We start from the raw sequence: 25146 nt of genomic DNA on the forward strand, positions 1-25146 counted from the left end.
TTTACTCTTCCGGCTGGGCCTGTGCTAGAATTTTCTTCCCCAAGGTGTATCTGAATCCTGCTAATGCTTTTAGCCTGCAAAGACAGGAAGTGCACACACGGCCACAGCGCATGACCCTCCTTCTAGAACACATCTTGAAAATGTTTCGACTGCTTTCTGAGCACAGGGACAATGGCTTATGGTTGGGGGTGGGGGTGCTCTCCTCCTGCCTGACCTTTGGCTTGCTGAGAGATGTGTATGGCTACCCTGGGCTCTCTCAGCTGCTTTCAGGCTGCAGAGAAGGCGGCACCCACATTGGGAAGCAAAAGCTGTCGCAGGCTGCCTTGCCCATGACAGCGTGTCTAAAAATACATCCACCGAGATGCAGGCATATGCTCGCGCCTCGGTGTGCAGGAGCTCTCGCCTGTGTTTCTTGCTATTCCCATCTAAATGCTGGAGTGAGGAGTTAAATTATTCCAGAAGGCCCGCCAGGGTCTGATTTGCCACTGTCTGCTTCCTCGGTGCCTTTGAATGGGACCCTTGATCCAAGGCTTTCAGAAACCAGCCGGTGCTGATGGGGGTCCGTGACTTGGCGGTGGCGCCTGTTTGCTCCTTCTCTGTCTCGAGCATGGTTTTCTATCCTGCCGGGGAGGGCGAGAGCGCTGGGCAGAGGTGGCACCTGACCCGCTAGAACTCCGATGTCACTGCTGTGGCTGTTACTCCCCTCGGCAAGAGTCAAGGCGCACGCAGGACGGTGGGTCACCTCGCTGGCTATTTTGCACATTTCCTTTCTTCTCCTCAACCTTGTTAGTTTTTTTTTTTTTTTTTTTTCTAAGTGCCCAGGGCTTGAGGGGTTTCCTTAGCCCCTCTCTATCCTCGGGTCTATTCTGATTTGAATCTCTCTCAGGATTTGTAACACTTCCTCTTATTAGGAAAGCTTTGCTAGACTCGCATTCCCTGTCTCTGTAAACAGTTTTTTTTTTTTTTTTTTTTTTGGTTTGTTTTTTTGTTTGTTTTTTTAAATGATTTGTTGTTTTTGGGGTCTCTCTTTTGAATGTCAGCTCCAAATGTCTTAGCTTCTGGGGCTACCTCACACACTGAAACGGTTGTTGAGCTATTGTACCCGAGAAGAGAGAAAACAGAAATGGCTCTTCAGAGTGATAATCTCAAAAAGGAGATCAGAGAGACCACAGAGGACAGCCCGGTGCTCCTGCTTCAGCCTGGCAGAGAAAAGGAGGTCTCCAGGTGAGACGACTGTCTCCTTTACAGAGTCAGAGAAACATCAAGATACTTTGTGTCTCATTTAAAATGATTTTAATTCTAACAAGAGGCACTAATGAAAGAAATCCCATTTCCCATGTAGGAGAAACGAGAGGCACAAAGCACACATATGAAGGGCTCCAGAGCACACCATTCCTCTGGAAATTGGAAAGTGAGGGAGAGCGATTGTTACCTAGTCTCTCTCTCTCTCTCTCTCTCTCTCTCTCTCTCTCTCTCTCTCTCTCTCTCTCGTTTTTCAGATTAGCAGTATTTCTGTGTCCTTGGCCTCCGAAGGCAGTGCATTGTTTTTTCCAAAGGTTATGTGGAGGTTTCTGTAAAATGAAATAAAAAATTATTTATTTTATTTCAGACGGTGAGTAAGCTCAGAATGCATTCAGTACTAACCAATAGACATGTCCAACATAAGCTGTTATTCTCCATGAGCAACCAAACACCACACACACACACACACACACACACACACACACATCCTCCCCCTGAAACAAACACACCCAATGTTAGCCAAAAATCCAGACTGCCTGTAAATCTTGAAGTGCTTTCCTCTGTGGAGAAGAATGAACCTCCCCGGATGCTTTTCTGCAGCTGAGCATTTTCTTTTGCTTTTCTTCTCTGCTCAACCTCTCTTGCCTCTTTCTTAGGAGTCACTGAGACAAAGAACGTTAGCCACACAGTTACTTCCAGTTCTCTGTTACAGCTGGTTAAAATGGAGAAAGGATCAAATACGCTGTAAAGAGAGGCATTTTTGGTTTTAGTTCAGTTTAACGTATCTTATTTCCAACCATGCCCAAGGAGCACATGTGTTTGTGGATGTGCCACAGCTAATTACTTGGCTGGGTCTGTTCATAGCCAGAATAGGACATAGATTTGAGGGGTAAGTAGGAGGCAAAACAGAGAGGAGCTGCTGTGTACATCCCGTGTGCTGTGTGATGCAGCCGCTGGAACCTATGCACATCTTTCCAGCTTTGTCCCTTCAGAGGCGTTGAAAGTCTCAGCTAGTGCTGACTAATTGATATTTGTAGTCACGGTGATAGGCTCCTCAGGTCAGACGCACATGCAGATGTGTGTGTTGATGCAAATACCAAGGAACACACAGGCTCACTTCCAGGAGCAGGTGGTCTCCATACCAACGGAAGAGTGGTGGAGGTGATGGGGCATAAAACAGGAGAGAGGAGAATCACCCTGCAAAGAGCTCTAAAAAGCATCCGAGGATGCAGGAAGCGTCAGAGACATCCAACAATTCAAGACACCCTTTTTATTTTCCTTCTCTGCGGGACATCTCCATCCAGACTATTTGCAAAATAATAGTAATAATGATAATAACCTGGACAAGGTGAGAGCCCTGCATCTTAGCTCAGAATCCCTCTGGTTTCCTTCCCCTCTCTGCCTTGTGTTTCTCAGCTCATTGTCCATGCATCAGATGGCAGCCACCCTTGCTCTTGAATGCCAGTGTCACAGCAGGCCTGGAAAGGGGGACGAGGGGCAGCATTGTCAGAGCCGGGGGCCTGTCTATTGTCTTCTTCACTTTCACAGCTTTTCCTTTAATTTTTTTCCCCTGGGGCTTTCCTGTCCTAGTAGCCTCTGTCCAGGAGGAGGGAGAAAATTACAGGGCTTCATAGAATAGAGGAATGGAATGTTTTCATTGTAAGCTGGTTTAATAAACAGCTCAGCAGTGCCGTCCCCAGAATTGGAAAATCGAGCGAGACTGGAGGATTCTGGTGGGAGACGGAGGGAATGCTGTGGAGACTGCCTCAGCCTCCCTGCCCAAGATGGTTCCTTCTGTCACAATCCCTGTTGTGTGCTGTTTCTTTTTAGTCTTTAAAATGGTGAGAAAGGGCCTCCTCCTCTCTCACGCTTCCGCTTACTCCTTTATTGGTTCTGTGCAAACGTATGTGGGAATTTTAGGGAAGGCCAGAACTCCTGTGTATGTTCTGTTCTGAAATCAGTTCAGCCTGAGCCTGTCTGTGTTTGTCCTTTTCAATCATCTAAGTTTGCATGTGGAATTTCTGTGGTAACTTAATGAACTATGTCACACACACACACACACACACACACACAGACACACACACACACGACCATTGTTTGTGTAGGTATCTTTCTTGATGTTCTATTGTTTTGTGTCTTAATCTTAGCTGCTGTTTTGGGTGGTCTTTATGCGTGTTCTTCTGTGAACAGGTCAACTCCTGATAGCTCCCAAAGTAATCAAAGGTTACAGAGCCACACACCCAAATGAAATTCCTAGAAGTTACTTTAAATGTGTATTTGACAGAGCATGACAGTGTTGGGCTTTGCAACTTGCCTCTTTGACTTTATACAGCTTTTATCTCTACAAATAAGACCAACTCACAATGAGTCCGTACACAGTGATTCACAAGATGGATTAAATGCTAACTTTGTAAAAATAATTTAGCTACCAAACATTTTCATGCATTTTACAGACTTAAGTTTTAACTTGGAAAAATCTCTTGGCTCCAAGTGGCTAACTATAATTTACTTCCAAGGTTACGTCTAAGTAAAAAAAAATTCATATATAATGTATGTATATATGAATATATATATATATATATTCATATATACATACAAACACATACACATATTCAAAGTTTTTCTCCTTTTTCTCCCCTTCTGACTATTTTTCCCCTACTCTGGTTGGAGTCTAAGACTCTTTACTATTTTCAGAATTTGATAAATATTCAGCCTTTCTGTTATAAAATGTTTTTAAGTCAAAGGTGACTGTATCTACATGCAGAGACCACACTTTATTCAGAAGACATTCAATTAATACCATATGATGTGGGTGGGTGATTGCTGGTTAATACAAACTTGTTTCTTCCTTTTCCAAATAATGATAACAGTCTGGTTGTTAATGTGAGTGTGTAAAAATCTTTTGGATTCCCTAGGAAATCAGCTAAGTCTCAAGCCTGAGATCTTAGGTACATGAACATCCGGCCTGGTGAGCGGCCTGTGCATCCTTTCTCTTTCTCCTCTCAGTGATGGTATTACAGGATCTCGGGCTGAGCCACCTTGTCTTTCTTTTGTAAAGAGACAGTATGAAATATATATATATATATATATATATATATATATATATATATCCATATCCCAACAAAACAAACTTCTTGAAGAAATGCAGGGCAGGCTGCAGTGTGCACGAAAGGCTGAGTTTAACTGTGGCCACCCTGCCAGGCCACTGTGTAATTCCCAGTGTGTGTCTGCAGCCTGTGCAATCCTCGCAGCAGCTTTAGACCAGGCTTTGTGAGCAAGGACAATTTATCTGTGATATGGTAATTATAGATTTTTTTTTTAAAAAAGTTTACTTGGCCTTAAAACAAAATATTGCTACTGCTAGAAATAAAACCCAAGGCCTTGAACATGCTAGGGAATAGCCATTAAGATATATATATATATATATATATATATATATATATATATATATATATATATTCATATATATATATGAATGAATTATTGAGTAGTCATTTGGGACTGATTCAAAGTCAAAATTAAACAAGTGAGCTTTGGGAATGGGGAGATCAGAAGTCAGTCTCTCTGGCTTCTTCAAAGCTCTTTGGCCAGAGAGAAATGGAGCAAGTATCTCACTGGTCAGCGCTACTTTGGTAAAATCTGAGGTCAGCCAAATATGAGGTTGAGCTGTCTCTCTCTACCTTAAAAATGTCAGAAAAGCCATAGAGGTGGGTTCAAGTCCAAGGGTCTGTAGGAGTGAAGCTGTGGAAAGTTCTGTTTGCTCTTTATCAAGCCATTGAGTTCCACACAGGGCTGGAAGGTGTTTTCATGCCCATGGGGACAAAGTTGGAGAAAACTGCTCCTGGCCTGTGCCCTCTAGAGATGTTTAACTTCAGGGACAACTGGAAAGGAATTACTGAGTTTGGGACAGAGACAGATTCCCAAAGGTGTTAAAGGTGTAGATCCAAGTTTAAGTGTTGATCAACATATGTCATATGATCTTTGTAATTGTTTCAGTAGACATAAGACTTCAGGGTTTGGTTTTATTTTCTGAGACAGGATCTCGACACTGTAGCCCAAGCTGCTTCTTCACTCCCGACTGTCCTGCCTCAGCCCCTCAAATGCTGGGATTGCAAGTGCATACTGCTACACAAAACTTTTAAAACATATAGACGTCTCACTTGGACAGTTCTTTTTCATTTCTCTATGTGTGTTTCATGTGCACATGGATGCATGTTCAAATGCATGCAGGGACATGTAGTATGTGTGTGTATGCATGTGCATACGCACACACAGGTGGACATCAGGATTCGTTCTCCATCGCTTTTCACCTCACTCAAGGAGGTAGGTCTCTCAGGGAATGCTATGGTGGACAGATAGGTCTAGTGTCACTAGACAGCTTTCTTGGGGGGGGATTCCCCTCCATCTCTGTCCCTTCCACCTGGCACGGTGAAGTCGGTTCTGTGGATCCAAACTCTGGTCCACACACTTTACTTATTTACCCATCTCTCCAGCCCAGGGGCATTTCTTAATTGTAGGTTTGTTCTAGTTCCTGTACTTTTTTGTATTGACACTTCATTCGGCCAAAATATTAACTCATGCCTTTTGTCTCTTGGAACCTAAAATTATAAATATCTGGAAAAGTTTTGTTTATTGTAACCTTAAAGTAAGTGTATGTATGTGATTGCATATGAGTGCATGTGCCTACAGAGGCCAGCGTTAGAGCCTCTCAAACTAGAGTTATGTATGAATAGTTGTAAGCCACCAGATGTGGGTGATAGGAACCAAACTGAGGTTTTCTGCAACAGTAGACAGTACTCCGAGCCATCTCTGTAGCTCACAAACATTTTTTTTTTCTTTTAAGAAAGGACAAAATAGTTCCTTCTGACCTCGGGGGGGCTATATCTTATCCAGGATCAAACAATGGATCACAATCATTTGCACACAGAAGATAGAATGTGGTTCTTCATTACTCCTTACCCATAATGCCCTGATACTGGCATAAAGAACCTGCTAAAATGACAGAGCATAGCCATGACTTAGAAACTTGTTTCCAGTCTCATGACTAATTGAAAACATTTTCTCGTTTCAAAACTGTCTATCTATTGTTGAGATTGTCGAGTTCCGAGGCAATAGCATCTTTTGGACTTCTCTCGTATTAGTACTGGCACAATCTCTCTTTTCTTTCTCCAGTAGGGGAGACACAGGTGGCCTATCTCTTTGAATGCATGGCACGCCCTCTACTATCAAAGGCTAGGAAGCCTCTGCAGACCCAAGGTCACATGATTTCACTGTGATGTAGGGATCTTAGTTGTCAGGGAAATATGAGACTTCTGCTCAAAGAAGAATTGTTGTCAGGGCCAACCATAGGGGCCTACTGTCCCTGTGATTTGTGGGGATATAAATAGAAAAACCCTGGTGATTTGTCAGCTCAGCAGAGGGGTGGCACTTGGAGATGATGTTCCGTGTTCAAGGAGTTGAGTTTAAAGATAAGCAAATGTGAGAAACAAGGATGGTATCTACGGATGGTGCTTCGGCAATGGTTTGTTTTTCATTCCCAACCCTTTCAGGATAAAGTCTAGGGGTACACCTGAATCCCTGTATACAGACTGCCTAGGCAACCCTAGACCTTTGTGGGTTCTTTGAACATAATTATCCTATCTTGGCAGTTGGCTTGTTAAGTAGATTATAAAGTTCTCTAGCAGGTAAGAAACAAAGTGTGGTAATACATGGGATACATGCACATATGTGATGCTTACGCATTAAGTATAAAATATTTACAATAAATACTTTATTAACTTACTTGGGGGTGGAGAATATGCAAGCTACTGCACACATTTAGAGGTCAGAGTACAACTCACAGGAATTGGGTTTCTTCCTCCACTGGGTTAATTCCCAGGATCGGGCACGGTGACAGGCACTCTTATCCACTGAACCACCTTACCAGCCTTTATCTGTACTTGTAGTAAGAGAAGCAGTGAAGATCTGGGGGGTTCTTCCTCTTGCTACTTCTCTGCATACATAGTTAGAAATGAGGTGGTATGGAAATTAGTCACTCCATAACTGTTGAGAAGAAGTTTGTAGGAAGGCAATAAGAGGCATTCTCAAATGAAATCCAATCCTTCACAGTGTTAGCAACATCACAGGATCTTTCCCCTCTGCCCTTGGGAGCCTCTCATCCCATTTACCTCAGCCTCTGACAAGAAGAGACTGAAATGGTACCCAACAGAAACACCAGCATCACTGGCCAGTGAAGCCAGGTTGTCTAAGCGTAAGCTAAGAAATTATAGATAAGTGTATTTTATTCGATCTGTTTAAGGAAATCCATTATTACTGTGCAAAGTCATTTGGCAATGATAATCTGACTCATCTTCATGCTTTTTCTCCCTGGTATACATAAAGGGAAACTGGGGGTTCAGTGGAGTTTTGGCTTACCCACAATTAAGTAACACGTGGTGATGGGCTGGGGAGATGGGACCTTATATTCTGGACACAATGGCACACACCTGGGATCCCAACACTGTGAGATATGAGACAAGAATACATTTGGGCTTGTGGCCCAGCTAATCTAGCCAAATCTAAGTGTTCAGTGAGAGAATGTGCCTCAAAAGAAAAAAAAAAAAAGACAGAGAGCTGTTGGCAGTGGTCAGTGTCTGGAACTGGTGTTACAAGGCTGCTGGACTCTTACTCAAAGAACTGTAATAAAGATACACACAGATTGCAAAGTAGCAAGGGGGCTTAGTTCAAAAGCAAAGTGGTTGTATAAGTCAGAATACTCTGTTGAGACTGACAGCGATCTACCTGATAGGAAGAAAAATGCCCTGTGTTGGGGCTTCTTTTTTCTGGAGTTCAAAGGACATGGCAGTTTCTTGTTCAGGGACACAGTGCGAGTGGTTATCTGTTTTGATTGACAGGTTTGGATTATGCACATTTTTTTGCTTATTGCGTATGCCCCTTCTCACAATGCATCTGACTTTAATTACATGCATGTTCAATTATGCATAGGCATAAGAGGACAAATGGGGAATTCTCTCAGAAAAGTTCAGTCGGAGGGTAGAATTTGCCTTACTACGTCTACCCCAAAATAGTTCAAACCATATTGGTTTGAACTCATGGCTCCTAATCTAAGCTATAACTGGGGATGTTTGAATAGAAAAATGTCCATACCTGCTGGTTGTTAAGGGAAGTAGAAACTTATTTCATCATTCCAGGAGAGAATCTCTGCGGTCAATGCAGGTGGAGACTCTAGGCTGTGGGGCAAATTGTTAAAAGAGGGGTGTGCATTCATAGTAATAAGGTGAGGGTCCTAGATTGTCGGATACATCATTAGAGGAAGGGTGTGCCGTGTATACCAAACCAAGCACAGACTCATGTTGCTAAGCTGTTCTATGCCTTTGCCCACCTCACAGTGGTTAAGGAAGATGCCAAAAGTCATCTTGAAGCCTCCACACACAGAAAGATACACCCCCCCCACACACACACACACTCCTACTCCACATACACACAGGAACCTGTATCCACACATGCTAATAAAATGTAATATGTTGAGTCATGAGTTGAGCCTAAGCTCACGCCTGCTAGGAGCTTCTTGGTTCAGTGTGCATTGTTTCTCAAAGTCCCTTTGTTTCTGTAGGCTGGTTACTGTAATCAAAGACCCAAACTGGTCTCCAGAAACCCATGCTCAGCTGAGGTGAGCTTAGAAGGGAGAAATAAGTTCTAGCTCTAGCATTCTGCTGCATGGTAGGGAAGTGGCAGACTACAGAATGAGCTCAAGTTCTCATAACAGCTAGAAGGAAAAAATTGAGAACTTTCAATGAAAAAGAAAGGTAAATACTTAAGGAGATATTTATACTCTTATTCACACATTTATAATATATTATATGTTGACATAGCACATGAGACCCTATGAAATTATACAATTTTGTGCATCAAGTAAGTAAAATTCATAAATTAAAATGAGAAAAAAATTGATATACCTTGCTAGTTTCCTGGCACATAAATCAACCTTTATGTACTTCACTCGCATTAGCTAGTTCTTAAGATTTCTTTGTTCCTCATGAAAAACCGATAAAGCAGGGCAGAGGGACATCAGGGTGAGCCACATAAGAAACAGTGTGACTTCTCAGAATGTTTTCTCTCCAGTACTGCTGTCCTGGGACAAATCCTGTCCTTTCCTTGCAAGTAATTTTGGATTTTCCTACTTTTCTACTAGTGGCCTTTTGTTATGAAGATCAGTTACTGCGATCACTTAAAACTGTAGCAATCTGTTTTTCCACCTACTGCCAGCTTTTATAAGAATAATATGATCAGGGCATGGTACTTAGCTCTTGTCATATCACCACTTGGGAGACTGAGTCACTAGGATTGTTGTGAGTGAGTACAAGGCCAGACTGGGCTAAGAATAAAACCTTGTCTCAGTAACAAACAAACAAATACCCCCCCCCCCAACAACAACAACAAAGCCAATATGGAGACAAGGTTACATTTTTAATTTAATTTCTTTCTTTCACGAGTCTTAAAACTACTCTGCTATAGCTAATCACACAACCGAAGTCACTAACAAAAGAAGAAAAAAAAAAGTGGCTTGGGTACAGAACTGTAGTACAATCAATACTCTTGGAACTGTTACATAAAACCACAATTGTTAGGCGAAATTCACCTATGTCCCATGAATTTTACCTTAAATAAACAGTATAGCATCATTATTTTCTGACTCCCAAGTATTTTTATACTATAGGATCTTGGGAAAGCTCCCTGGTTTGTTCATGTCTCTGTTATCACGCATTATGACGGCCGCCAGACCTTCTCCCTCTCCTCCTAGTTTATAGCTCTGTCACTGTTGAACTTACTTTTTTTTGTTTAACTCAAGCTGATGCGATTTCCTAACATTTAGAAAACTTATTTCCTTGGCTGCTCATCAGCTAACTTAACGTATTGGACGGTGACGTCAAGGATGGCAGTAGGATGTACAAAGTCATGTAAGGAAGCTTGTGCTATCTTATGCAAACAATGTATAAAAAAGTGCGTGTTTCAAAAACATCACAGGTAATTATTATTGTTCAAAATAAAATACTACAAAATATATTGATAACTTTTATTTTAGCATTCATGGAATATTGGGTTTATTTGCATACATTTATCTCCTTAATAAATTTCCTAAAGAGAACTAATTTTCCTCCTTGCAGATGGTGGCAGGTTGAGGCTAGTGTGAGAAAAGGGAGTGACTTACCCAGGGAAGGAGGCTTAAGCAAATGGGTAGTCTCTTGAGCAAATGGGGTCTGGAACTGGTATATGGTTTAGTCTGGAACTGGTGTATGGTTTAGTCTGGAACTGGNTATGGTTTAGTCTGGAACTGGTGTATGGTTTAGTCTGGAACTGGTGTATGGTTTAGTCTGTGGGCAGAGGATGGTTTGGGGGAGGGGAGAAGGCAAAGAAAAGACTTACTCAAGTCGAGATAAATATTTGGACAATGGATGGATAAAGCAATCCTATGTTTTCTAACAGATTATAACTATGAGTGCTTGGAACGGGGGTGCATGCTTTATGATGGATAAAGCAATCCTCTTTTCTTTTCTTTTTATTGGTTATTTTATTTATTTACATTTCATATGTTGCCCCCCTTTCCGGTCTCCCCTCGGCAAACCCTGCATCCCCTCCCCTCTCTCCTTTGCGTCCATGAGGGTGTTCCTTCACCCACCCACCCACTCCTGCCTAACCACTCTAGCATCCCCTACCCTGAGGCATCAAGCCTCCACAGGACCGAGCCCCTCCTGCCAGTCCTGTGTTTTCTAATGGACTGTAACTATGAATGCATGGAATGGCAGTGCACCCCGTTGGCTTTGTACTTGTCAAAGCAGTGCTTGCTTTGACTTTTTTTTTTTTTTCTCAATTTTAGCCTATGTCCTTTTAACCCTTAAAAAGTTTACTAGACAAAATAACTATGATGCATGTCAATTTGGTGACTGTATCTGGGTAACTACTAAAAACAAACCAACCACTGATCCAGGTCCACGATCTGAAAACTGCAAAAGCAATGGATCTACCTTTCCTAGTGACTTGACTGAACCTGCTGAAAGCCCAGAATCAACTGCACAGGGAAATAGCCACTAAGAGCCTGAATCCTTCCTTTTCCGGCATCTACAAGATGTCTTTATCCTCTCCTAGGCAGGCATAGGCTTATTCAGCCAATAAAAATATGCTAATTGGTACTTGTTTGTTGAAGACTTGTTCTCAGTGCAGAGATGGAGAAGATAATGCTGAAAATATGAGAATAATAAAAAATGCAATATATATAGTACATAAAATATAATATCTATTAGTACATATAATATATTATCTATTATATCTAATAAATATAATACAATAAAAATATAAGCTATATTATATAATGTATATAGTAAAAGGTGCTCAAGAAGTCTGTCATCTGTAAAGAGATGATGATGAATTCAGTCCAGTTCTCACAGTAGCAGCCTGTAGACACTTCACAGGTCTTGGAAAGTTTCTGGAGGGGACAATCTAATCTGAATCTTATATTTACTAACATCATGCTCGTGAATGGGACTCAAAGGAGCAAAAAGACACTGTCTATATTTGAAGATATTGTGGTCTAGTTTAGAAGACATGCAGGACCTTAAACATACAACATACGGGGTTGGCATAGACAGTAGACCACGATAGAAACATGAAATCTTACCCAGGAGTCTGAAGGATAAATCCTTATACCTTTGAGAGTCCAGCAAGTCCGGCCAAGCTATTTGGAATTGGCACTAAACAGAAGTAGAACCCGGCGAGCAAAGTGGTGTGGAGACTTAGAGAGATCAGAGACAGACTCACCTGAAAGGGACTAGGAGTTAGTCAGGCTTCAAGGGAGGTAGCGTTGGCTGTAAGTAGTGAAGGTTAAGTAGATCTTTCTCAGGCAAGGAGAGAGGGAGATGAAAACAGAAGGGATTCTGAGAGGACATAAAGATGAGATGCGAAGCATGGGCTTGTGAAAGCGTGTGGTGTGTTTAGGGGAAGTGGATCTCTTTGGGTTTGTCTGTAGCTGGTGGTGAATGGAAGGAAATGGAGACTTTGGAAAGTGACCTGGGTAGGAGAGCAGGCTGGAGAGGAAAAAGATTAAGAAGCAGTATTCATTAAGGGTGGGCAACATCTCAGAACAAAATGAGAAGTGTGTACAAATACCCAAAGCTGTTTTCATCTTCTGGCTTTTGTCTTCTCTACCCGAGCATCTGGTATGATAGGAGGTGCTGAGGAAGTAAGCAGGGATATTTTGGTAAAGCTTGCTAATACGTCATCATTCCAAGTCTGATGTTAAAATGATGACATCAGTGATGCTTAAGTTAGGCATGAGGATGGTGGTAAGGAAAGCTGGATCTGAGAAGATGGGCAAAAATCAGCAAGCAGGACGGGCTGTAAGATGCTGATGTGGAGAGGAAACATTGTAAATACTTAAATATCCAGTTGATGTGACCAAGATGAATCCAAGAAGGGAATCAGGGCATCAGCACAAGATTCTGGGCTCTGCTAGATAAGTGGTCTTGGACGGTAGATTGGCTGTACTATATAGAGTATTAGACTTTTGAAGCACTTAAAAGCATAGATGTGCAAGTCAGTTGTGAAGCAGTACAGGTAAGTGTTCAGCGACGGCAGCAGAAACCCAGAAGCAATGGACAGCTGTGCTGGTGGGGACAGAGAAGTGTTCCTGGAAGGGGGAACTAGATTTGCTTCTTACAGCACTAGGGAAGTGTTACCTCAGCAGAGGAGGAGGGTTACAATGGAGATGGAGGGCCAAAAGTGTTCGAACACTTCAAAAGGGCAGGCCTGATACAAGGGACTGAATAATAAAACTAAGTACCCTGCCATTTACCCCTTACCTACAGCCAGAGTCATTATTACCCTAATTTGTAGATGAAATGGATTCTGAGAGGTTAAATAAAAGTCTCAAGTGGTTCCAGTTAGTATACTAGAATATTATACAAACCCTTTACTCACTAAAGTCTTGTTCTGATTGGTTAGGATAAATGTCCTTTAAGGTAGGATCTTCTCTTTCTCCAATTTAATTTGATTTTTAAAATATTTTAACTTTTTAATGGTTAATTATTGTTATACCTATATAATAACTATTATTAATTGTTTATTATTAATCTTCACTGTGCTTATGTATTGAATGTGGAGCTGCTATGTGCATGCTTTCCCTCATGTTTTGTTTGGGTTATCAGGGGCCATTTGTGCTACCATATGAATTTTAAGGTTGTTCTTTTTTTTTTTCTTGATTATTTTAGTTGCATTCTGTCTCTTAGGTATCTCCAAAGGAGTAGAAATTTCAGAAATCTTGAGTTAAACTGAAATTATTAGTTCTTGTGTGCATCAACTTAATGGTTTCCCACTAATGCTTAGAATTGAACACAGGAGAGTCATGTCAGATTCAAAAGCCCCTCTGAAGGTCTTCTGACCTAACTAGCTCACGTAGAGGAAATAAAGAGAAAGAGGGAGAGATGGGAAGTCTTGCATCTAGTTAGAAGCAAAGTGGGAGCTCAGCTTCTCAACCAGATCTCAAATCACATCGCGAGATCTGAAAAATCCGCATACATGAGTATAAGTCAGTTCTCCTGCCTCTGAGCTCCCTAGAATTAGATGGAAATAAAAACCATGAATAGGCATTGCATGGGGATTAATAGGCAAAAATTCCTGGACTTTTTTTTCAGTAACTAAGAGAAGGCTGATGAAGGAAGCCAATGTAAGAATTGATAAGCAATTCATCCCAAAACAATCCCAACAAGTACTAAAAGGCCAAGGGACGTGAATGTGGATGCCAATGGGGTTGAAAGGGGGAATCACCTCTTTTATTCCTTATAGATGTCAAATATAGTCTTGACCTCTTAGGACAAATAGGAGCAGTGGTTCTCAACCATTTTAACATTGAGACCCTTTAATACAGTTACTCAAGCTGTGCTGACCCCCAACCATAAAATTATTTCATTGCTACTTCATAACTGTAATTTTGCTGCTGTTATGAATGGTAATGTAAATATCTGTTATGTAAGATATCTGATAAGTGAGCTCTGTGGGGTTTGCACCCCACAGGCTGATAACTGCCCTGGAGAAGAGGAAATGCTATCTCAAGCTAGATACCAGATGAGCTGTGAAACATAACAAGGGTCTGGGGATGAGGTATAAACTTCTCACAAGGACTGGTTTGTTTTTCTCTGGCTACTTGCTCTCTCTCACCTGAGTTCCTGCCCAAAGCTAGTGAGCCTTTTTTTTTTTTTTTTTACACCAGTAAGCTGGGGAGAGAAATCCCTGGAGAATATTTCATGCTCTCATGGATGTTGAGATTCTAAGCTGGACAGACCCTGATATGGCACCAGTAATGACTGTTAGCCATGGCTGTGTCACCACCATGTGGAGCCAGATGGCTCATCTGGTCCCTTCAGCCTTAGCTGCGGGAGTCAGTGAAGCCCTACTATGCATGTGGGGGTCTCATCTTCCCTGGTTCTTGCTAACAGGGTCTATTGGGTTCAGCTTCACTCTGGCCTTCCATGTTTGGTCTGTCTGCATATTCTTGGAGATGACCACAAATGCACTTTACCCATAGCATCCTATCCCCACTTTCAAAGCAAAACTGAAAGCAGATTCTTACATGTACCTGGAAACAGTCTACCATTGAGTTAACAGCTTCCTTCCCCCACTCTCCAAACTTCACATGTATCTGCTTATCCTATACTGCTCACAGTTGTGTCAGGGTATGTGTATATGTGTATGTGTATGTGTATGTGTATGTGTATGTGTATGTATGTGTCCATGTACATATATTTATGTGGATGTGGTAACTTATGACTTAAAGTCATCTTAAACACATATTTTTTTCTTTAAAAACCTTTACTTCTAAAATTAGCATATAAAGAAATGAAGTCTCTTGGGTGTGTGGGTCTATGATTTTAATTCCTGTTTGGAATCATCACTCATAGCAGAACACTTGCCATCCTAAATGTTTTCCCATACCATTGCTTTGTACTCACATACCTCTGCCATGTCCTTAGAGCCTCAAATTCGCTGAGAGTAGTGTATTAATGGAATTAGAAGGTAACACTTGGCGGGGTGGGGTGGGTGGATTGTGTCCTCCACTCAATACAATGTCCTTTAGCCTTGTCCGTATTGCTCTGTCAGTAACTCTTTTCATTATTTGAACAGATCCTAACTATTTCATCCACATCATTGTTGAACTAGCATTAATCCTGTCTCAGCATCTTGAGTGTTGGGATTACAGTCATAAGTTACCACATCCGCATCCAGCTAGAACTTACTCGCTTTTGTAGCTCGATAGTGTTCCGTGTGTAACTACACTGTTCTTAGTCTTCCATTCATGGATTATGGGGCATTTTAATTCCTCCCAGCTTGGAGTGACTGATTGCAATAATATCCCTCTGCTTATATTTGTGTGATTATAAGTTAGTTGTTTTCCTCTACAGTAACTGACTGTAAGCGTACCTCTTAGTTTGGATCACTTTCCCCTTTTGAACTTGAGTGTGCTCCACCCCTTGGTCTGCGCTCAGACTCAGACCTTTGCCTTTCCTTACGGATGAGCAGGCCTTGTGGACCTTCTCCTTCTCATATCTTCCCTTCCACAGCCTTTCCTTGGTAAATGAGGAACTCCCAGAGCACAATTCGAGTGGAGCCCATTTTAATTCATCTAAATGTTCTCAGCTCCATATTTGTTGTGGCTTGGATTATTGCACCAGTAACGTAGTACCCTCTGCTGGCTGGTTCACAATGCTGGCTCCATGCCTGTGATTTAAACAAAACAAAACAAAACCCTATAGGTGGAATGGAAACAAGCGAAAGGAATGGGGTGGGGGAGGAGGGGAGAGAAGGGGGAGTTGTGGGAACTCCCATAGATATAGCAACCTGACAAGTGCACTTCATTTATTTGATGCTACACATATAGATACATGTTGCAATCTTTTTATGGAGCCTTACAATATTGTCTTCTCAATTGTAGGCAAAGATGGGCTGTCTGGAAAGCTGGACCCAGCCTGGAGCTTGCCACCCAGATTGCTATTTTGTGAAACCTTCTGCATACAAATGACTCAGATCCAAACATTCAAAAATGATCTCGGAGGGCCATCTGGTTCTCACTGGTTCTCAAAGCTTCATTCAGCCCAGGGTGTGGATCCGGTTCAAAAGATAGAAAGAGCTTTTCACAGAGAAAGGTCTAATGTGTTCCACGGACCAAGGCTGCAAGCTAGCTTTTAAAACCAGCCAGCCATGATGCTCTGAGGGCTGGTGGATGATGACTTTCATAGGTCAGTGGAAGTCTGATAAATATTTAATTGATGATGTGGTTGTATAGTGGTTTGAACACACACACAGACACAGATGCAATTTCGTATCATCAGGAAGCATGTGTTAATTTGTTTGGGTGTCTGAATCAGTCTGTGATTTAGACTGAACCAGCATGTCAGGCAGGCCACGAGGTCTACCAGAGCCGTGTAATCTTTGTGATAAGTCATTTTTAATTCGTGAAGACAATACTGTCAACCTTGCAGTCCAGATGCTGGTGTCGATCGCCTTTGCTGTTTGCATGGCCTGGCTGCTTGCCTTCCTGATCAAAGGAAGGTTTGTGTCCTCTGAAGCCAGGGGATGGGGGATGCTCCTTTGGGAGGCTCACAGCACGAACAGAAATGGGAGCTTGTGTGATCTCAGCCTCAGCTCTGGGCTACACCCACGTTCAGAGACGAGGCATCGGGGCTTAGCAAGTGAAGTGCATGCAGTCTCGGGTGGGGTACTTGATTTACTTCTCATTTCTGTGGGTTTCACTGACTCATCTGACAGCAGTGTTCAGGGAGAAATGTGTGTTTCCATTAATGCAGTCACACCAACCCAAAACGTAGCACATGTTGTAGTCTTGAAATTTTTTTTTTGTTAGTGGCATCCCATACTCTAGGAGGAAGAGTTCAGGAATGCAGAGGCTGCTGGCTCCCTAAACCCAGTACAGTGCTCAGCGTAAAGAAGATATTCAAGGGAGTTTGTTAAATACTGGGGGCAAAACCCAGCTTGTTAAGGGCACCCATGTGTGAGATGGCGTGGGTGAAGGTTGGGACCTTGGTGCGGTCATTGTACCCCTACTCTAGGTGACTCGGCTCTCTCTGTTCACTCTTAGTGAACCCTGCACTGGACTGACCTCATCTTTCCGAGGCTGTGATATTTCAGGAGAGTCTCATTATTGCTGAACAACTGAGACCACCAGGAGCCAGGTCCTAAGTGCAAAGAGACTGGTAAGTTTCTCCAACAGATAACGTTTGTTTTCAAAACCAAACAACTTCAGTTGACCTTACTCACCAGGCCTCTTCCAGGAGACAGGAAACCTTTCTGCAACCAAAGGCAAAAAAAGTCAATGATGGGTAGTGTGCTTGTCTGTCCTAGTGTGCCTATTCTATATGACAGAGCATTTTAAGTGACTTCTTTAAGTGATAGAATTTAACACTCTTGATTTCGCAAGCTCTTGACCAGTGGTTCTCAACCTTCCTAATATTGAGACCTTTTAATACAGTTCCTCATGTTGTGGTGACCCCCAACCACAAAATTATTTTCATTGCTACTTCATCATTGTAATTTTGCTACTGTTATAAATCATAATGTTAATATTTTTGGAGAAGGTTTGCCAAAGGGGTTGCAACCCATATGTTGAGACTCACTGCTCTAGAAAGAGCCTTGATCTTCAGAGAAGTCTTACAGGCACTTGGTCAGCATTCTTTAGCATGGCTTCCCTTTTGTGTGTGTGTGTGTGTGTGTGTGTGTGCAATTCACAATGGTGTGTGTGTGTGTATGTATGCATGTGTGTATGTTACATGCATTTTTATATATTTATGTATGTATGGAGGCCAGAGTTCACATCAGCTGTAATCCTTGATTACTCTTTGCCTTGTTCTTTGAAACAGCATGTCTTGCTCAGTCTGGAGTCCATCAGTTCAGCTACATGGGTACTCAGTAATTGTATGCAGGGAGTGCAATACCTGTCTCTGCCACACCACCACTGCTAGGATTACAAACACTGTCATTGTACTTGTCTCTTAGATGAGTGTGGAGGATTTGAGCTTAGGTTCTTGTGGTGATGTAGGAAGCACCTCATTCTCTGAGTTGTCTCTTGAGATCCATGCTGAATCTTGAGATTTCTTTGTTGAGAGGGTTTTCCTGTGTCTCTTGGGTGAATCCTTACAGTACCAACTGGTCACTGCAGACCTATGTTGGCTTACATAGAGGTTACTGATGATGGCAATTCTAATGTGTGTGCTTATTAATATACAAGTTACCATCTTGTCCATTTTGGAGCGAAAGTATAGTCGTGTTAAATCATCCATGTCACTGAGCTACTGTCAATACTAGCCATCCACCAAGTTGTTTCCATCTGCAGAGTGGACTCACAGCAATTAAACAATACTTCTTTCCTTCCTTTCTTTTCCCAGACCTGGAATCCACCCTTCTGCTCTCCATCCCTATGTGTTTGAACTGCCTTGTGTACCTCTCATATAAGTGGATCACTTGTCTGTTGATTGGCTTATTATAATACAGAATAATGTTTTTTTAGATCTAGGATACCATAACACACACCACACTTATTTTCATTTTTTAAAGGCCCAACAATATTTTTATTTTGTTTACATGGCATGTCTCAAACCTCAATTCATCTGCCCCTGGACATGTGGTTTCTTCCTTTTCTTTCATTGGCTTAAAATGACTCTACTGTGAGTATGGGTGCCCAGGTTTTCCCACCAACTTCCCAATTTCAGATCTTTTGGATAAATGACCAGGAATGGCATTGAGGGATTAAACAGTTCTTGTATTTACAATTTGTGGAAGTTCCACCCATGTTTTACATAGTAGCTGCACCATTTCACACTCACTAAATATTCCAATTCTTTGTGTTTCTCATCAACACTTCTTATGTACCAACACTTTTGCTGTTTTCGTGTGTGTGTGTGTGTGTGTGTGTGTGTGTGTGTGTGTGTGTGTGTCTTTAACTTAGATGCCCTAATGGGGTAGAGTGGATCACATTGTATATTTGATCTCCTTACTTCTAACCTTTTCTTTCCTTCATTCCTTCCTTGCTTCCCTCCCTCTCTCCCTCTCTTTCTCCCTCCCTTCTTCCTTCCCCTTCTCTCTCCCTGCCTCCCTCCCTCCCTTCTTCCCTTCCTCTTCTCAGTACTGGTGACTGAATTTAGGACCTCACAGGCATACTAAGGAGGCACTCCACTACTGAGACCCAGCCCAAGCCCTCTATTTGCCTTTCCTTTTGAGATGGTCTCACTAGGTAACCCAGCCAGGCCTCCAACTCGTGATTCTCCTGCCTCGGTCTTTCCTAGTACCAGGGATTGCAGGCTTTTACCATCAGACATAGACGATCTGCATTTCATTAGGGTTCCATTATGTTAAACTTCACTTCAGGTGTGTCAGTCTTCTTTCATCTTTAGAGAACTTTCATGTTCCGTGTCTGTCTTGGAATTGGCTTGTTTGTTTGCAGGTGACATGTCATATTTCCCTTCTGTACTTCAGGTCTCGTATGAGACACATGGTTTGAAAATACATATTTTTCCATCTAGAAAATTGTCTTTCCCATTTTGTTACTCTTATCCTGTTAAATAAGTTTTTATGTAGTCTAGCTTATTTAATGTTTCCTGGGTTGTCTGACCTTTTGGATATATATATATATATATATATATATATATATATATATATATATATATATATATCACCATTCTAAATGCATTACTAGCAAGTTTCTCCTAGTCTAAAAGTCTGATAGTTTTAGGTCTTCCATCTATCCTCTGACACTCTGTTTTCATCTCCCAACCCAGATCCAGATAATGAACTTCCTGAGCTTAGAGGCTGCAAATGAACTTTGCAGTCCTAGCACTGAGACACACCCTCAGCAAATTATAACAGGATAGGACTCCTTTACAAGCTATTACGAGGATAAGTCAAATGATAATTTCCCATCTTCATAATACTTACAGTAGTTTCATGAACTTTGACCACCATTGAGGATCCCAGAGAACTCTTTGCATTAAAAGGATAACTTTTGTCTGTTATTTATTTACTTCCCCCAGGGATGCTTCAGTAGACTGTTTGGGCATTTGTGATGATCCCTCTGCTGTTGCTACACCTGGCTCAGGGTCCCTTCATCATGAGGCCCATGCACTTGGGCCTGTGCTGATGACAATACCTTGTCAGGAAGGCTGTGTCTTTCATCTACACAAGTGCCTAAAACCCTGCCTGACCACTAGGGAAGGAAATATTGAGTGGGGTGTTAGCCACATCAGTCTCATGGCCTTGGGGAAGCTATTCACTTCTTTGAACCTCTCTCTATTTTCTGTAGACAGTGAGAGGGCACAGTTTGAATAAGTACTTCCTTCCACTTCCAAGATCACAGAAACTTAGGGGCTGGGTGATAGGTCACGTTTAAGAAGAGTAAAAATTCAACCACCTCTGGGAAGAACCAAATCTAGGACTCAACATGATTTGGCTTCTTAAAGGAACCTTCCTACTCGCAAGAATGATGGAGAGCTACATGGAAAGAAGTCTATGACTTGGCATTCTGAGTTATGATCTTTTTTTTTCCCCATAAGGGCTGGTGGAGGTCGAAAGCAGAATACAATTACCATTGTACTTGCTGTAGCTATTAAATCGGGGACATGGAACTTTCAGCCACTCCAGAACACAGAAGAGTTGAAAACAAGAGAACTCACTCCTGTTATAGTTTCTATCTTGAGTGTCTTCCAAAGGCCCGTGTGCTGATGGCTGGGCTGATAGCCTGTGGTCCTACTGGGAGGAGATAGAGCCTTTAGGAGGGAGGTAGAGTCAAGTGGAAGGAAGTTAGGTCACTGGGGCTAGGTGCATGGGGGAGACATTGAGACTGTGCCCTTTGGTAGGGATGACATGAATAAGTACCTTCTGCCACAGGGTTCTGCCATGATGCACTTTGAAGCAACAGACCCAAAAAACAGAACTGACACTTGTAAATTCATGAGCCGAAATAAATCTTTACCCTTAAAAGTTGGTTGCGTCAGGCATTTTGGCATGGTGATGGAAGCTCAGCTGACACAGTTACAGTGTTAGCCAAGACCACAGGTATTAGCTAATGTTCAAATCCCAGGTCCACCACGTTTCCTTGGTGATTTTCAACCATATTTGAAAAGCAACTGAAGTTATCATCTCCCACGTAGATCTGCTATCTGTGGGCTGGATTCCTTCCACCATGGCAATCACTGGGGCCTTCTGAGGTGACAATTAGGCCATTTTTATGGTGCCAATCGCATAGCAATAATGAGCAAATAAATCATCAGGGAAAGGATGGGATTTACTACTCTGTTTTACATCTATTTTTATGTAACAGGTAGAACATTTCTTATACAATATATTCCCTTTTTCTTAGGAGAGAGTGAAGAACTTTTTCTTTCTTCCTAAGTGGCAGATACTCTCATAGATGCTTACATAAACCATCAACCCCCAGACAGTCCTTTGGGGACACATTTGTTGGGATGGGATGCTTGATTCTCAGAGAGGTTATGTGACTTGCTCAAGGTCACACAGCTGATATTACACACAGCAGAACTGGTCTTTTCCCACTGAGTTTAGAGCAGACACACTCTGTGGCATATCCGTGGACTTGAACATGATGCCAGGTTGACATGTTCTCTGTGGAATGGGGACCTGTTTTCCTGTAGTCTCAATGTTGAAATCATTCATTTGTTTATTTCTTTTGGGACTCCCCACCCACTCAAAGAGAGCCCTTGTCCTTTCAGGGCTGAGTTTTATCCTTGCCGGTAGCACTTATTCTCATTGAGAACACTGCACTTGGTCCGATTTGGGCAGCAAACAATTCTGTTTGAGACCGAGACCCAGACACACATGTGCAAGGCTTCATCTGTCTGTGATCCTGGCTTTCAGCTTTTCTTTTTCTCCCTCTTTTCCTTTCCTTTGACATCTCTCCAAGTGTTCACTATCTCTGGGGCCCTGGTGAGTCTGATGGTGTCCAGATGCTCGCTCAGGGGCCTCTGGATTCACAAAAGGCCAAGTTGACATCCATTCTGCATCTGGCTTATTTGATGCCAGAAGAGTGAGTACTGGAGTCTCCTGGGGGAGCCAGGAGAGATTTGCCTCCTGCAGAGGTTTGGATAAGCCCCAGCTAATCTCCATGGCTTCTTAAGGGTACACCTGCTTGTCTGCCAGCCAGCAGCCTCCTTGCTCATTTCCCGTGGGAGGGCTGGGGTCAGAGGTTCTCCAGAAAGCCTTTTATCTCCCTTTGCCCCCCTCTCCCCACCTCAACAGCACCTGGGTCTGTACATAAGACTTCCTTTGAGAAGAGGTCAAGACACTGTCCCCCACCAGACTGGGGGCCAATACCCTTTTCCTTCCTTTTAAGGCGGCTTGCTTGTTGCATCTCTCTAAACAGGCATCCAATTCAAACTTTATCATGCGTGGCTCAGACTTGATCACACTAGGGATAAGCTGATCTGAATTAGTTTCAAGGCTGCTACTGGGCTCTGAACAGGTAATAGGTGCTCAGGAAACAAATGTTCATTGGGACCAGCTCACCAATCCAGAAGAGACACAAGCCCGATCCTGTCAGAGGACTCAGAATCATCTCAGCTTAGCTGTGAAAGGGGTGGCCTAGCATTCCCCAAAGCACATCTTTCCCCTGCCCTCTCCGGTTTTGTTTTTTGTTTTTCTTTGTTTGTTTTTTGTTTTCCTATTAGCAGTTACAGTTGATCTGTTTTCTATGAGCATTTCAGCTATGATAGGCGGTAAGTCATTGTTGTTTGGCATGGAATATCAGGGTTTGAATTCTCTCTTGTTACCCTTTCTCCTCATGCCCCAGCCCCATTGTATTGTGCTCAAACACAGATCGTTATTAATGGTAATTGGATGAGTGTAGCTTGGGCGTTTTAATTAAAACAGCAGTGATCTTGCCTTGAACTCACTAAGCGTGGTACAGGTTTCAAATTCTACTTCCCCCCCTAAATTTACTAACATTTATGAGACCGAGCTGAGACAGCATGAATATCCAGGCCTGTGGGAGCTTCAGTGTACTTGTAAAGACAGGCCACTGAATCTGCTGCGTAATTAAACGAACCAGTTTGTCTGATAGGTGGATGGCCAAGTTAAGTCCTGAAGGAAGAAACAGATGTGTGGTACTGGTTGCCTGGGATATGGATCAGCTATGATGTCACAAGCTTTTGTGCAGTTGATTTCATTTCCCTAAACCGGTGTAAAACAGGAGGATTAGTTCATTTTCAAAGGTGAGGGACGGGGACTTGAAGGCATCAGTGATCTGATGGATGGCTCCTATGCTCTAGACACAGAGCTTGCAAATCATAATACACTGAAAGCTGGGAGCAAAAGCTAAACCAACCTTGACCTCCAACATACTCAGTCTGTGTGCAAGCAGATACTTCAGTAGGGGTTGTGGCTTTTAATGCTTCATACTACAAAGATGCTATTTGTGTGTGTGTGTGTGTGTGTCTTTGTATGTGTGTAATGTATATATGTGTGTATGTATATGTGAGTGTCTATGTGTGTGTATGTGTGTCGGTGTGTATGTGTATATGTATATATGTGTGTATGTATATGTACATATGTATATGTGTGTATGTGCATGTGTGTATACATGTGTATATGTGTGTGCATAGGTGTGTGTGTGCATAGGTGAGTGTGTGTGTGTGTGTGTGTGTGTGTGTGTTGCTAGAGATCAGAACTTGGGCCCTTGTACTTACAAAGCAGGTGATTTATAGACCAAGCCACCTCCCCCAAAGTGAGGAGTTTTTCAGTTAATATTTTTTAAAGGTGAAAGAGCATAGTATTAATATCTCTCTCTGCTCACTGCTGATTTGCCATCTCAGGCCCTAAGGAGACTGGAAAGGCTGGGTATTACCGTTTTAGCAGAACTGCTTTGCCTTCTACTCTGCCTGCAGCATCTCATGAGGAGACTCTGCACTGTGTCTCCTCTGACACTACGTACACACACACCTCCACACCCCCCTTCCCCAGTACAAACAATGAGCAGACTGAAACCAAGGAGGAGATTGAGCTCTGGGCCCATAATATTGTGGCCTAAAGTAGAAAATATAAACACCAGTGCTCTGTACAAGATAATAGCATAATAGGATAGGCGAGAGAGGCGGGAGGCTGAAATGGCCCTGGAGATGCTGAAATTCTGGGAAAGTAGGGCAGTATGAAAGCAGAGAGCATCCGTGAGACCTGGGCAATTGTGAGAAGCTCTGCTGAATACAATATGGAGATCTTGTACACAATATAATACGCAGTAATAAAGAAATCATAATCTGGTCTTACAGCTCTCAGGCACTCTCTGTTTGAAATGTCACCATCCCAGCCACCGATGCAAGACTATCCAAGGTTATAAACAGCCAAGCTATAAATCACCTCCTATTTCAGATAATTAAAGGTGCAGAAAATAAGAATTTAAAGGAGTGATGTTCCTTTTCTTCCTCGATAGACTTGGCTGCTCGTCACTGGGTGCGCTCTTTCTTCATCCCATGCAAGCTCGGGCACAGCATCTGTAGAGCACCATCCGAGGGATTGGGGAAGGCAGTACGTTCCAGTGAGAGTGTAGGTGTGCCAGGAGGGATGCTTAGTATATTGAATGTCACCTCACATAGCCCTTTGACATTTTTAATGTGGTATCATCATCTCTGTTTAAGCTACAAAGGGCTGGGGACACAGCTTAGTGGTAGAACACTTGTCTGGCATATGTGAGGCCTTCAGTTTGATACCTAGTGTTACAAAAGGAGAAAGAGAGGCAGGATGGAGAGAGGGGGTAAGGAGGAAAGAGGGAAGGAAGGAAGAAAGGAAATAGTGAAGGAAGGAAGGGATAGAGGGAAGAGAAAGGAAGAGGAGGGAAGGGGAGGGAAG

The 25146-nt window shown here is 42.5% G+C and overlaps 1 long non-coding RNA gene across 2 annotated transcripts in view; it reads left to right on the forward strand.

The window, feature by feature from the left end:
• Positions 1–410: 410 nt before the first annotated feature.
• The window catches only part of LOC115064805, a 115384-nt gene continuing 90648 nt past the window's right edge, over positions 411–25146 (forward strand). Inside the window, exons 1-2 of one of the 2 annotated variants that reach the window (XR_003844627.1) lie at positions 411–733; positions 17381–17495. This is a non-coding gene — a long non-coding RNA (uncharacterized LOC115064805). Of the gene's footprint in view, positions 734–16225; positions 16524–17380; positions 17496–25146 lie in introns of those variants that run through there. The other variant, XR_003844626.1, reaches the window with a different exon arrangement.

Source organism: Mus pahari, chromosome 10 (assembly GCF_900095145.1).
Source record: "Mus pahari chromosome 10, PAHARI_EIJ_v1.1, whole genome shotgun sequence".
In the NCBI taxonomy this organism is placed as follows: Eukaryota; Metazoa; Chordata; class Mammalia; order Rodentia; family Muridae; genus Mus; species Mus pahari.